The sequence below is a fragment of the Leptopilina heterotoma genome, unplaced genomic scaffold (assembly GCF_015476425.1).
Source record: "Leptopilina heterotoma isolate Lh14 unplaced genomic scaffold, ASM1547642v1 Lhet_270, whole genome shotgun sequence".
Classification (NCBI taxonomy): domain Eukaryota; kingdom Metazoa; phylum Arthropoda; class Insecta; order Hymenoptera; family Figitidae; genus Leptopilina; species Leptopilina heterotoma.
In genome coordinates this window covers 1,499,981-1,515,414 of record NW_025110979.1, presented here as the reverse complement: position 1 = coordinate 1,515,414, position 15,434 = coordinate 1,499,981, and the positions used below count along the sequence as shown (strand labels likewise).

Sequence of the window (15,434 nt, the reverse complement as noted above, 5' to 3'; positions counted from 1 at the left end):
AGAAAAGTAAAATAATGAATGAATGTTCGAATGAATTTCAAGAAAAAAAAATAAAATTCTTTGTTTAAAAATATTTTCAAAAAGTAAAATAATAAACATTCGTGTTTGCAAGTATTTTCAAGAAAAAAAATAATAAAACCTTATTTGAAAATATTTCTAAGAAGAAACATAATAAAATTCTTTGTTTATAAATATTTTCAAAAAGAAAAATAATAAAATTTTTTGTTTATAAATATTTTAAAAAGAAAAATAATAAATGAATATTTTCAAGATGAAAAATAATAAAAGTTTATTTCAAAGTATTTCCAAGAAGAAAAATAATTTAAAAAAATTTGTTTAAAAACATTTTAAAAAATAAAAATAATAAACATGTTTATTCAAAAGCATTTTCAAAAAGAAAAATAATAAAAAAATTTGTTTCAAAATAGTTTCAAGAAAAAAACCAATGAAATTCTTTGTTTAAAAATATTTAAAAAATGAAAAACAATAAAATTCTTTGTTGTTGTAGTTGAACTGTCACTATTAATTGTTTAATTATTTAAGAGGCCTTGTACGGCTTATTAAATAATAAAACTCTGTGCTTAAAAATAATTTAAAAAAGAAAAATAATAAAAAATTTTATTCAGAAGTATTTTCAAAAAGAAAAATAATAAAAATTCTTGTTTAAAAATATTTTCAAGAAGAAAAACCATAAACTTCTTTGTTTAAAAATGTTTTTTAAAAAGAAAAGGTTTTATCAAAATTTGCCTTAAAAATAATATTTCTACTAAAATCGTTGAATTTAGAAATAGAAATTCGTTCCATAAGTTAAAAATAATCGACAATCGTCGAAAACGTAACCTTTTAAAAGGACATAATTAAAAATATTGTCGAAATTACAATTGTTGGAAGAGTGAAATTAATAATAACGACGAATTGAGATTGTTCTAGAATTTATTCACTGTAGCTTAAAATTAACTACTATATATTATTTATGTAATTTTTAATTAATAATAATTATTATTAATATTCATTATTTTTAATTAAAACAAAATGGTTATGGAAATGAATATTTTTAGGTTACTTTGTGTGTTCTTTACAAATGTTTACAAAATATACAAATTTTTATTTTAAAAAAGAGAATATAATTAATAATTAATTAATTATTATTATTCGAATTATAATAATTAGAATAATTTTTATTAAAAAAGAGAGAATATTATTCTAAATTGGAAGAAATTTAAAAACCTTTTGTTGAAAGAATTTTTAATCAGTTTTTCTTTCTTCAGAAATTATTTTCCAGATAATTAATATTTTTTTATCAAAAATAATTTTTACGACAATTTTCTATAGAAAAATCAGAAATTAGCAATTTTTTTAAGTTACAAAATAGTGCCTTAAATTTCTTTTTAACTACCAAGGTCAATGAAAAAAGTAAAATTAGTAACACTTTCATCACTAAAAAAAGAAAATATTTTTTGACGCTAGGTGTCGACACTAACTTCAGGGAGGTAATATAAAAGTTAAAGTACTCAATAATAAATAACAAGGCTTTAAGCCCTATTAATTAATTAATTTAAGCCCTATTTTTTTAAAGAGGCATATTTATTCAGATATGATTATTTTCATTATTTAACGTTTTACTAACTAATGATTCACTAACTCAGAGTCCCTCTACAACTTTTTTCTAATCCATATAATTTTTTTAGGATTTATTAACGGTTTACAGTAAAACATTGCACTTTTATGGCAATATTTGGCAGTTGGCATAAATGTTTCCGATGCACTGTAACTAATCAGTGAATCTCCGGATATTTTTAAAAATGAAAATATTAATTACGTAGTATTAATAATTCTTACAAAAAAATTAGGAAGTTCATCAAATTGCTTAGAAATAATATGTAAGAGAAATCCAAGCGGGGATTCTTTCCAACACAAATGAACACAACACAAACTCAACGGTGATGAGTATATTTGTTGCACTGAATTTTCACAGACAAAGCCGAATAAACACTATCAAATGACACTTTATCAGTTAAGCGTAAAAAATGAAATTAAAGTAAATGATAAAATTGAAATAAAATTAACTGGCTTCAAAATAATCTGCAAAGAGAAAGAATTTTGCGTACATAAAATAATTCTTGTGTGTGAATCCGATGTTTTTCAAGCAATATGTTTGAAAATCCAATGAAACAGTCTCGAAAAGATACTCTTACAATAAGTGAATTTGAACCAAACATTGTATTATTGTATATTATTTATTGATATGAAAGATTTGGTAATTGAATTTATTAAAGAAAATAAAAATACTTCCATGTAAAAAAATCCTTCGTTCAATGTGAATGCTAACTGAATTTTACGTTAAAAACTAAAACTATATCTGTTCTAATTTATTGTTTAAAAGTATTTTTCTTTCCGTTGAACCGAAAAATTGTCTTGTAAAAATTTTTATTGTACGATATAATAGAAGATTGCTGTTTATTTATAAAATCCCTGCAGTTAAATTATTTTTAACTACTATATTTATGATTATCAATTTAGCAAAAAAATTGATCAATAAAATGCTATGGCTATTTTTTAATCATACGTTATTATTATTTTTTTTAATTATATTTTTAGTTGTCCTAGAATTTATTTAATCGCTGAGAAACTGCTGGTACTTTTATATACGTAAGATTTTAATTAATAGTAATGTTATTGTGAAAAAGAGGTTTTTATTGCAAAAAAAGTTTATTGAAAATATTTCATTATTACTATTATTACTTATTGTTATTAAAAAATGCAATTAATGAAATTAATTATTATTATTTTCACACATATTTTTATACCTAAATTGTTAGTCGGAATTGATCGATTGATAGATGGAATTTTATAAAATCAAAATTCTACCACGCTAAAATTTTTCGATTTCAGCACCCTCTGAACCGTCAGAATAAGAATTATTCTTAGAAACCTTTAACTCAACTCGAAGCTTATATCATCGCGACGTGCATGAAGACAAGACAATTTTTGTGACTTCAATTTCATTTTTGTGACTCTTTGTGGATTATTGACGTGAGTTTTCTATTTATAATAATTTTTAAAGAAAATTCTGATACTCTAAAAATGATTAGATACTCAAAAAATGTTCTATTACATTTATTTACCAATTTCTGGAATTATTTGAAAACATCAATAACTTCTTTTCTAAATAAATTTTAATCATTATTATTTTCTCACAAGAATAAATTATTTTTAATAATTTTTGAAAAAAGTTCTTTGAGAATTTTAAAATCCATTTGTTTAGAAATCAATTTTACGAAATTTAAATTATTCAGAAATTCTTTAATTAAATACGAATTAAAAAATAAACACTTCAAATAATTTCAGGATAAAATTCAATTAAACTTTTTTAAAATAATTAATTTTACAGAATTGTTAGTTATAAGTATGAAAAATACAAATTTTTAAAGAATTATTGATTTAAAACCATTTTAAAATTTAATTATTTTATAAAATTCATGCTATAATGCTTTTAATAATCAATTATTATGTAAAACTTTAACTAAAATTCATTTTGAAATAAATTTTTTATAAAAAATTTTTATAAAAAATTTTAAATACAAATTTCATAAAATTCAATTATTTTTTAAATTTTTAAATAAAAAAATATTCCAAAATAATTCATAAAAATTAATTTCTTGTCGACAGTTTTTCAATAATTAAATTATTTCAAAAAATCAATTTTAAATCTGTAAAGTCTAATTATATTGTTGAAAACAGGAAAAGTTTGAAATAAATAAAATCTTTTCAACGCTGAAGAATAACATTCAGAATTTTCTTATGAATCCTTGAAATTGAATATTATTCCAGCACTTTTGACAAAATTCTCTGACTTTTTGAGACGCATGCTTATTCCCGAAATCTTTTTTGACCAAATAGTTATTTGATATATAACTACTTAAATTAAAATTCACATAATATGAACATTATTTGCTATAAATTTCATTGCACACAAAATCCATTTAACATAAATATCATTTGTCATAGAATTTATTTAACAGAAATATTATGTTACATAAAACTCAGATAACTTAATTCCCACTTGACTTAAAAATAATGTAACATAAATTTCTATTGACATAAAAATCATTTAACATAAGTTTCCTTTGACATAAAATTCATTTAACGTAAATTTTATTTGTTATTAAATTCATTTGACATAAAATTCTTTTGACATCAATTTCATTTGGCAAAAATGTCATTCAACGTAATTCTCATTTGACACAAAATCCATTTGACATAAATATCATTAGACATAAAATTAGCTTGACATAAATTTCATTTGACGTGAATATCATTTAACATAATTATTATTTAACATAAAATTAAACTTATATAAATTTCATTTGTCATAAATGCCATTTAACATAATTCTCATTGGACATAAAATTTACTTGACATAAATTTCATTTAGCATAAATCCCATTTAACATAATTCTCATTTGACATATAGTTCACTTGATATAAATTTCATTTGACGGATAAGTCATTACACATAATTCTCATTTGACATAAAATTCAGTTGTCATAGATTTCATTTTACATAAAGATCATTTGACATGAAAATATAGGCACGAATTTCAAAATTGGCGAATCACAATGTTGTTGATAATATCTAATTGATTACTTTTAAAATTCGCGTTGATATTTTTAAGTAAAATGTAATTTGCGTAAAATGATTTTTATGTCAAATGAGAATTTTGTTGAATAACTTTTATGTCAAATCTAATTTATGTCAAATGACTTTTATGACAAATGAGAATTATGTTAAATGTCTTTTATGTCAAATGAACTTTATGAAAATGAAATTTAAGTTAAATGAAAATTATATTAAATGACATTTAGTGTAGAAATTTGTCACGTATCTGTACCGTAATGATATAGTTTCACTAGTTGCTATCTAGTTGCGATACCGTGAAATGTTGTAGTAACTATCTTGAAATGTAACACTTCGGACATCAAGTTTCTAGATAGTTTTACTATATCAGAACAATATAGTGAAATATTATAAAGCTATAACACGGACTCTAGTATAAATTTCATTTTTAGAAACTTGTTTAATACTTCTATATTGATTTACGGTAAATGTATTTGTAAAAATTAATAATAATAATAATTAATAACATATGTACAATATAATTAAATAACAATATTAACAAAGTTTATAATTATAATATATAAACTATTATTAATTTTTAACAATATTAAAGATTTTAAAAGGTGCAACAATTTCATTGAATTTAAAAAAAATTTCGATTATTCGCTTTCTTCTTTTATACCATATTTTATTTTTAACAAGTCCAGTTATTTATTTGTTATTATTTTAAATTCTAATTAAGAATTTCAACCTATACTACACTTCACATTATTAACATAAATCACTTAAATTAAGAAGGAAAAATATCGCACGCACGGGGGTTCGAACCCTAGACCTTTGGGACGCAATACGAATACACATACCACACAGCCACGCTGACTTGGAAGATGTGTTGCTTAAAATACCTTTTCAGTTTCGAGACTGCAATTTTTCCTTTATTTATAATAAATTGTTTGTAAATGGTATATTTAAATCTATATACTTACACTACCGGTCAAAATTGAGAGACCACCCATTTTCAGGCGAATGAAAAACGTTTTAAAACATAAAATTTATTGAAACTAAAATTTTTTTTTTTTATTTTTTGAAAGATGATAAAATTTTGAAAAGAACAAGATTTTTTAGAAGTGAGTTGGCCAATATTTTATTTAGATATTTTTCAAAAATCGTCATTTTCAATGTTTTACAAAAATTTGAATAACTTCTAAAATAATGAACGCTTTTTAATGATCTTATGCTTATTTTAAAGGTCGTTTGCTACACTACAAGAATTACATATATGCATTAACGTGTAATTTTTTTCTTAGAAAATGCAGGCCATTAAACTTGCACCAAAAAAATTCAAAAAATTTGAAACATTCTTACACTGAAAAAAAAATTTATTTGATTCAAATAATTCAAATTATTTGAAAAATATTTAATTGATTTAAATACTTTTTAGTTGGATCAAAAAAATATGTATTTGATTTAAATATCTGCAATTATTTGAATCATACTTATTTGAACCAAATAAATCGTACTTGATTCAAATAAATAGTTAATTGAATTGAATAAATAAATTTATTTAATACAAATATTGAATTATTTGAAACTATTCTTTCATTTATTTCACTCAAATACTTCGTTTATTTGATGCAAATAAAAATTATTTGACACAATAAATTTATTTTATTGATTCAAATAAGCGGAATTATTTGCTCCGAATAATTTATTATTCAAAGCTAATATAATATTTTATCAAGACAAATAAAAAAATATTTCAATCAATTAAATAATTATTTGAGACGAAAAAAATGAATTATTTGAAACTGCTCTTTCATTTATTGCACTGAAATACTTCATTTATTTGATGCAAGTAAGAATTATTTGATTCAGTAAATTTATTTTATTGATTCTAATTGACTGAAATATTTAATCCGAATAATTCATTATTTAAAGCTAATATACATTTTATCAAGACAAATAAAAAAATATTTCAATCAATTAAATAATTATTTGAAACGAAAATAATGAGTTACTTGAAACTATTCATTCATTTATTTAACCCAAATATTTCGTTTATTTGATGCAAATAAAAATTATTTGACACAATAAATTTATTTTATTTATAATTATTACAAATAAATTTATATTATTACTATATAAATTTATTATTATTGACATAATAATTAATATTATGAAAAAATATATAAATAAAAATATTACAATAAGTTGATTTTTTAAAGAAATATTGAAATATATTCGTAAATATATACATTGAATAAAGTATTGAAAATATAGCGGCAAAATTGTTCACTGCCTTGTAGTAATTCTACAAGTTTTATTTCAGCTAGTGAGACTTGAGAGTGTTTAAGATTTGAGAGTCCGATGCGAGCGTAGTATAGTGGTTAGCGTGCGTGACTTCGGTGCGTGAATATTCGGTTAGGCGTGGGTTCGTACCCCCAAGCGTTAGGATTTTTCAAATGTGTATGTAATAAAAATTGCGTTTAAGTGTATAAAAAAATGTGAAAGTGAACTATCAATGAATTGTCATCAGTATTTATCTTTTGCAATTAGTTATTTTTTTATTAATATTTGTTGATGTTGAAATTATCAATATTGAATGAAATAATTTTCATACTTGATTCAAATAATTATTTATTACATTAAAATATTCGATTTATTTGATTTAAATAAATAGTTATTTGATACAATTAAATAAAATATTCGGGTCAAATAAATATACATTTGAGTTGAATATATTTTGAATTTGATTCAAATAATCATTTATTAGATTCAAATATTCTATTTATTTGATTTGAATTAGTTGTATTTGATTCAAATAAATAGTTATTTGATACAATTAAATAAAATATTCGGGTCAAATAAATATATATTTGAGTTGAATAATTTTTGAATTTGATTCAAATAATTATTTATTAGATTCAAATATTCTATTTATTTGATTTGAATTGTTTGTATTTGATTCAAATAAATAATTATTTGGTGCGATAATATAAAATATTTAGTTCAAATATTTATGTATTTGGTTCAAATACACATTTATTGGAATATAACCAAATAAATGATTTATTTGAATCAAATAATTTTTATTTGATTCAAATAATTTTTTTTTTCAGTGTACTAATTTTGCAACAATTTACTGTTCATTGCCGCACAACTTTCTATAAATTTCCATAAATTACCAAATTCAAAATTTTTAATAATAATTTAAACTTTACATATTTTTATGAATTATCGCGAAAATTTCCATAAATTTCCATAAATTACCAAAATACTAATTTTTTAATGAGATTTACGCTATAATATTGTTTAAATTACCGCAAAATTTTTTTTGACAGAACCTGTCCAAACAGTGAATTTGTTCATTACTATACTTGTTTACAAACAAAAATTATAAACAATTTTTCCGGCCCGCTATGGATTTATCTTTCTGGAGCCTTTATCTTAAAAAAAATATATTAATAATAATCATAACGATAAATTTTTTTTTTAATTTTATAAAGCAAATCGTGCGCTACGCGGAGAATCACCCAAAAATATATATTTTTTATTTTTTCCTTAAATTTGGTGCAAAAACAAACAACTTTTCCTTTAGACACTTTTCAGTACAACAAAAAACAAAGAAGTTATATATTTTTTTGTATAAGTTTTTGGGTCTTACGCAGCCATCGGGTTACGAACTTCTAAAAAATTCTCTAGCCAGAAAATCTTCACAGTATTAAAGTAAAGACTTAAGCACAATAGAATTTTTAACCGGAACCGTAATCGTGAGCGTAAGGAGTGTTATATTGTTTTTCCTTCTCTAATTCATACTTACGCTTACAGTTATGATCGCGGTTCCGATTAAAGATTTTATTCTGCTTAGGCCTTAAGAACTTGTAGGCACAGAAACTGCTCAGTTAAGGGTGCGTTTATACGACTGTCGATAGAAAAAAAATATACCAAAAATGTCAAAATCGCCTTCACACCCAGTAAAAAAAATTCGATACACGGACCGCGGAGTTCGTATACGAGCTCGGTAGCTCGTATGAAAAATATGAGAAATCTCTCATACGAGCCTTTTCCGTAATGAGAAGTGTACACTGAAAAAAAAATTATTTGAATCAAATAAAAATTATTTGATTCAAATAAATCATTTATTTGGTTATATTCCAATAAATGTGTATTTGAACCAAATACATAAATATTTGAACTAAATATTTTATATTATCGCACCAAATAATTATTTATTTGAATCAAATACAAACAATTCAAATCAAATAAATAGAATATTTAAATCTAATAAATAATTATTTGAATCAAATTCAAAAATTATTCAACTCAAATATATATTTATTTGACCCGAATATTTTATTTAATTGTATCAAATAACTATTTATTTGAATCAAATACAACTAATTCAAATCAAATAAATAGAATATTTGAATCTAATAAATGATTATTTGAATCAAATTCAAAATATATTCAACTCAAATGTATATTTATTTGACCCGAATATTTTATTTAATTGTATGAAATAACTATTTATTTAAATCAAATTCAAATTATTGTAATCAAATAAATCGAATATTTTAATGTAATCAAGTATGAAAATTATTTCATTCAATATTGATAATTTCAACATCAACAAATATTAATAAAAAAATAACTAATTGCAAAAGATAAATACTGATGACAATTCATTGATAGTTCACTTTCACATTTTTTTATACACTTAAACGCAATTTTTATTACATACACATTTGAAAAATCCTAACGCTTGGGGGTACGAACCCACGCCTAACCGAATATTCACGCACCGAAGTCACGCACGCTAACCACTATACTACGCTCGCATCGGACTCTCAAATCTTAAACACTCTCAAGTCTCACTAGCTGAAATAAAACTTGTAGAATTACTACAAGGCAGTGAACAATTTTGCCGCTATATTTTCAATACTTTATTCAATGTATATATTTACGAATATATTTCAATATTTCTTTAAAAAATCAACTTATTGTAATATTTTTATTTATATATTTTTTCATAATATTAATTATTATGTCAATAATAATAAATTTATATAGTAATAATATAAATTTATTTGTAATAATTATAAATAAAATAAATTTATTCTGTCAAATAATTTTTATTTGCATCAAATAAACGAAATATTTGGGTAAAATAAATGAATGAATAGTTTCAAGTAACTCATTATTTTCGTTTCAAATAATTATTTAATTGATTGAAATATTTTTTTATTTGTCTTGATAAAATGTATATTAGCTTTAAATAATGAATTATTCGGATTAAATATTTCAGTCAATTAGAATCAATAAAATAAATTTACTGAATCAAATAATTCTTACTTGCATCAAATAAATGAAGTATTTGAGTGAAATAAATGAAAGAGCAGTTTCAAGTAATTCATTTTTTTCGTTTCAAATAATTATTTAATTGATTGAAATATTTTTTTATTTGTCTTGATAAAATATTATATTAGCTTTGAATAATAAATTATTCGGAGCAAATAATTCCGCTTATTTGAATCAATAAAATAAATTTATTGTGTCAAATAATTTTTATTTGCATCAAATAAACGAAGTATTTGAGTGAAATAAATGAAAGAATAGTTTCAAATAATTCAATATTTGTATTAAATAAATTTATTTATTCAATTCAATTAACTATTTATTTGAATCAAGTACGATTTATTTGGTTCAAATAAGTATGATTCAAATAATTGCAGATATTTAAATCAAATACTTATTTTTTGATCCAACTAAAAAGTATTTAAATCAATTAAATATTTTTCAAATAATTTGAATCAGGGACCGCTTCTAAAACGAAACTAAATAGAAATTACTTTCGTTTTAGTATTTGAGTTGACACGAAACTAAATTAACAAAGTGACTTTAGTTTCAAGTCGACACGAAACTAAATTAACAAACTGAGTTTAGTTTCGTGTCGACTCAAAACAAAAGACTGAAACACATAATTATTTAGTGTCAATCACAGAAAAATTGTTTCCCCTGACTTACGTAACTAGAGCAACGTAAGTAATTCATGTAAGTTACGTAACCAGAGTAAATTACGTAACTACAGTAACTTACCAAACCAGAGTAAATTGCGTAACTACAGTAACTTACGTAACTAGAGTAAAGTACGTAACTACAGTAACTAGAGTAAAGTACGTAACTACAGTAACTTGCGTAAATGGTCAAACTTACGTAAGTTACGTAACTAGAATAACTTACGCAAATTACGTAACTTACGTAAATGGTGGAATTTACTACATCAACGCAAATAATCACGTTTACGTAAGTTACGTAACTTACGTAAATTATTTAATACTTCATTTACACAATTAATCAAACTTACGTAAGTTACGTAAATTATTTAATTACTTCATTTACACAATTAATCAAACTTACGTCAGTTACGTAACTTACGTAAAATGGTCAAATTTACTTTATTTACACAAGTAATCAAACTTACGTAAGTTACGTAACTTACATAAGTTTGATTAATTGCGTAAGTTTTTCTAGTTACGTAACTTCCTTTAATTATGTAAATTACCATAGTTACGTAATTTACTCTGGTTACATAACTTACATTAATTACTTACGTTGCTCTAGTTACGTAAGTCAGGGGAAACAATTTTTCTATGATTGACACTAAATAATTATGTTTTTCAATCTTTTGTTTTGAGTCGACACGAAACTAAATCTAATTTGTTAATTTAGTTTCGGGTCGACACGAAACTAAACTCAGTTTGTTAATTTAGTTTCGTGTCGACTTGAAACTAAAGTCACTTTGTTAATTTAGTTTCGTGTCGACTTGAAACTAACGTCACTTTGCTAATTTAGTTTCGTGTCAACTCAAACACTAAAACGAAACTAAACTTTCGAGACGGTCCCTGATTTGAATTATTTGAATCAAATAAATTTTTTTTTCAGTGTATAGATGCTTGTATACGAGGTGACTTTTAAAGCATTTTTCTTAATATAACAGTATTTTAAAGTAAATGTAGATAATAGAAATGAATTTTCAAATTAAAACAAAGCTATATTTATAAGGAAAATGAAGCTTTAAGAAAAAAAGGATAATTTTGTTCAAAAAATTTATTCACACTGAAAAAAGGTTAGAATTTGATAATTCCTTGTTACTCTTACTTACCGACATTAGATATTTCTTGGATGCAGTAAGCACGATTTTGTATTAGCGGTAGAATAAATAAGTTATTCTTCCATTACTAATTAATAATATATTATTAAGTATTTATTATATAAATGTTCTTATATAAAATAATTAAATTTAATACAAAATCGTGCTTACTGCATCCGAGAAATATCTAATGTCGGTAAGTAAGAGTAACAAGGAGTAATTTGCTTTGTAGATAATACGTGGTGCACATTTACCATAAGAGCTCGGTCGATAAAATGATAGTATTACCATAAAACAAATTTCGACGTTCTTTCCTCCAGTAGATGGCTGAATGAAAGAATTCTAAAATACAAATTTGTATTATTCTGTAAAGTGTTTAATTTAAGTTTTTAATATTGCATTCAAAAGGAAAGTGTGATAATATTATTTATGAATTCATGACATGACATTTATTATAAATTCTAAAATAATTAAAAGTAAATTGCATTTGAAACAATTAAATAACAGATAATTATTCAATTGAACAATGATAAATAAGATAATTTGTAAACAAAAAAAATTTCACATTTAAAAAGTTAATATTTTTTAAAAATTTCTCGATCACAATGAATTTGTTTATTTTCTTATAAAAAAATTAAAAGTTATTTATTCATGATGGCGGACTAACTAATTCTTTTATTTCGCTCTAAAGTTATGAAAATTAATGTTTTTAAGGTTTTTTTCTTAACAATAATAAATTTGTACTTTTTTATCAAAATACTAAACAATTCAAAATGGCGGAATAACTATAATTTTTTTATTTTTGCTCTAAAATTATGAAAATTAATATCTTAAAATATTTTTTCTTGACAATAATAAATTTGTACTTTTTTCATCAACATACTAAGAAATTAAAAATTCAAGATGGCGGACTAACCAATTTTTTTATTTCGCTCTAAAATTGAGAATATTAATATTTTTAAGTTTTTTTTCTTGACAATAATAAATTTGTAGTTTTTTATCAAAATACTAAACAATTAAAAATTCAAGATGGCGGACTTACTAATTTTTTTATTTTTGCTCTAAAATTATGAAAATTAATATCTTAAAGTATTTTTTCTTGCCAATAATAAATTTGTACTTTTTTATTAAAATACTAAACAATTAAAAATTCAAGATGGCGGACTAACTAATTTTTTTATTTTTATCATGGCAACAATAAATATATTAATTTTTTTAAAAGTTAAAAATTTCTGATTTAAAATGTCGGATTAATAGATATATATTTAAAATTTTTCTCTCAATTTATATAAAAATAAATACTTAACTTTTGTTTGATACGTAAAATATCTCTAGATGTAAGTAAACATTCACTTCTGTAGAACTTCTCACATTTTTAGTTATTGAACCGATTTATTTGTTTTATCGATATTTAGTGAAAAAAATTTACTAATTCTCAGAAAATAATAAATTTGTACTTTTTTCATCAAAATGCTAAAAAATTCAAGATGGTGTACTATCTAATTTTTTAAATTTTGCTCTAAAATTATGAAAATTAATATCTTAAAGTATTTTTCCTTGACAATAATAAATTTGTACTTTTTTCATCAACATACTAAAAAATTAAAAATTCAAGATGGCAGTCTAACAAATTTTTTGAAGGATCCTAAAGTTTTTTTTTATTTCTAAACTTTTCTGCAATAATCTTGTTCAGAGTAGTAAATACAACAAATATCAATCAAAAAGTTATCGAAATTTTAATATTGGGGGTAAAAAACGACCCCTTTCCAAATATCACATATATCCCGTGTGGAAATCTGCCCAAGTTAGCCCAGTTAAAAGCTGGGAGCCAGCTGGGCCCCACCTGGGCTTCCCATTTTCATAACAATATTAACATTATAATAGAAAAAGTCTGAAAATTAAATATAACTATTCACAATAAATCATTCTACAATTAATTCATAATAATAATAATCATTATTATTTTAAACAATTTATTATTGTCAATAATTATAAACTTTTATTGTACTACACTAACAGACATTTAGTTTTACCGAAATTTTAAAGTTGTTCCAGCTGAATTTATTTATTTAATAATTAACTCATCAAGGTATAACGGTTTTGAATACATTTTAATAATTGTTTAAACAAATAATTTTTGTTATTTATTAACTTTTGATACACATAACTTAGAAACTTGCAATTTTTTTCCTAATTTTGCAATTAAGTAATACGAACGACATAAAATAAAGATAATTTATGGTTTTAACAATTCAGAAATTGTTTAAACAAATTATTGTTGTTTTTTACTATCTCTTGACACATAGCATCTAGAAAAATGAAGTTTTTTCTTATTTTGCAATTAGTTAATCAGAGTAGTAGTAATTGTAAAATTAGAAAGAAACTGCAAGTTTCTGGATTGTTTGTATCAAAAGTTAATAAACAATAACAATTATTTGTTTAAACAATTTCTGAACTGTTTAAATCATAAAATACTGTTATTTCATACTTTTCAGATTAGTTAAATGTAAAATTAAAAAGAAACTGCATTTTTTTAGATGCTTTGTGTCAAAAATTAGTAAATAACAACAATCATTTGTTTAAACAATTTTTGAATTGTTAAAACCTTAAATTATTTTTATTTCGTATTAGTTAATTGCAAAATTAGAAAAAAACTGCATCTTTCTGGAAGCTAGTGTCAGGAGTTACTGATTAACAACAATTATCTATTTAAACAATAACGACTGCAATATAACATTAGTAAAATTTATTATATATAATAACAAAAATCGTTTACAGTGAAAATTATTAATTAGTTTAGTTTTTCTTTAACATTTAATAATAAAACTTTGATGTAATTATGGTCATCTTCGTACATGAATTGACAATTGACAAACATGTTAACATTTTACGGAAGCATTTTAGAGTTTGTCTATTGACCCACTCACGGTGGGTTCCGGTCAGGCGAAATAATATTATAAGTAGGCGTGAGCTGGGCCCTACCTGGGCTTCCCAGTTTTTGAGGACCCACATCAATAATTATATAAGCAAAAATTTCTAAGTCCAAACCTAAAATTTTTTTTTCAACAAAAAATTAATGTTTATAAAGACTTAGATTAAGAAAAAACGTGTTTTTAACAAAAATGTATTCACAATATTTTTTTTTATGTAATGTCCACATAATTAATTAGTAAAAATTTCTAAGTCCAAACAACTAAAAAAAATTTTTTTTAGACCAACAAATTAATGTTTATATTGATTGTAAACAATAAAATAGTATATTAAGCAACAAGGGCATAAAGGCAGACATTTGTTTACGGTGATTTTTGTGACACGAGTGGAGGTCGAGGGCGCCGTAGGCGCCCCGAGACCTCCACTCGTGTCACAAAAATCATCGTAAACAAATGTCTGCCTTTATTCCCGTGTTACTTACGATATTTTTTATTCCTAATGCACAAAAGTGTCGATTTCAGATAGCAGACGACAGGGAGTAAAAGTCATTCACTTGTTCGACTTGTATGAAAATGGCGGCCTTTTTTTTACCTTGGGCAAAAAAAAAGCATGGGACCAGCTGTTTTTTTGCCCTTGGGGAAAAAAAAGTCGCCATTTCATACGGTCGAACAAATGAATGACTTTACTCCCTGTCGTCAGCTATCTAAAAGCGCCATTTTTGTGCATGTGGGATAA

At 23.1% G+C, this 15,434-nt stretch overlaps 1 protein-coding gene across 1 annotated transcript in view; it reads left to right on the top strand.

Annotated features, from left to right (window-relative positions):
- The first annotated feature begins 2,961 nt into the window (after positions 1 to 2,961).
- The window catches only part of LOC122503863, a 29,095-nt gene continuing 16,622 nt past the window's right edge, over positions 2,962 to 15,434 (top strand). Inside the window, exon 1 of the mRNA XM_043614612.1 lies at positions 2,962 to 3,033. The gene's annotated coding sequence lies outside the window, so the exon portion shown is untranslated. The remainder of the gene's footprint in view (positions 3,034 to 15,434) is intronic.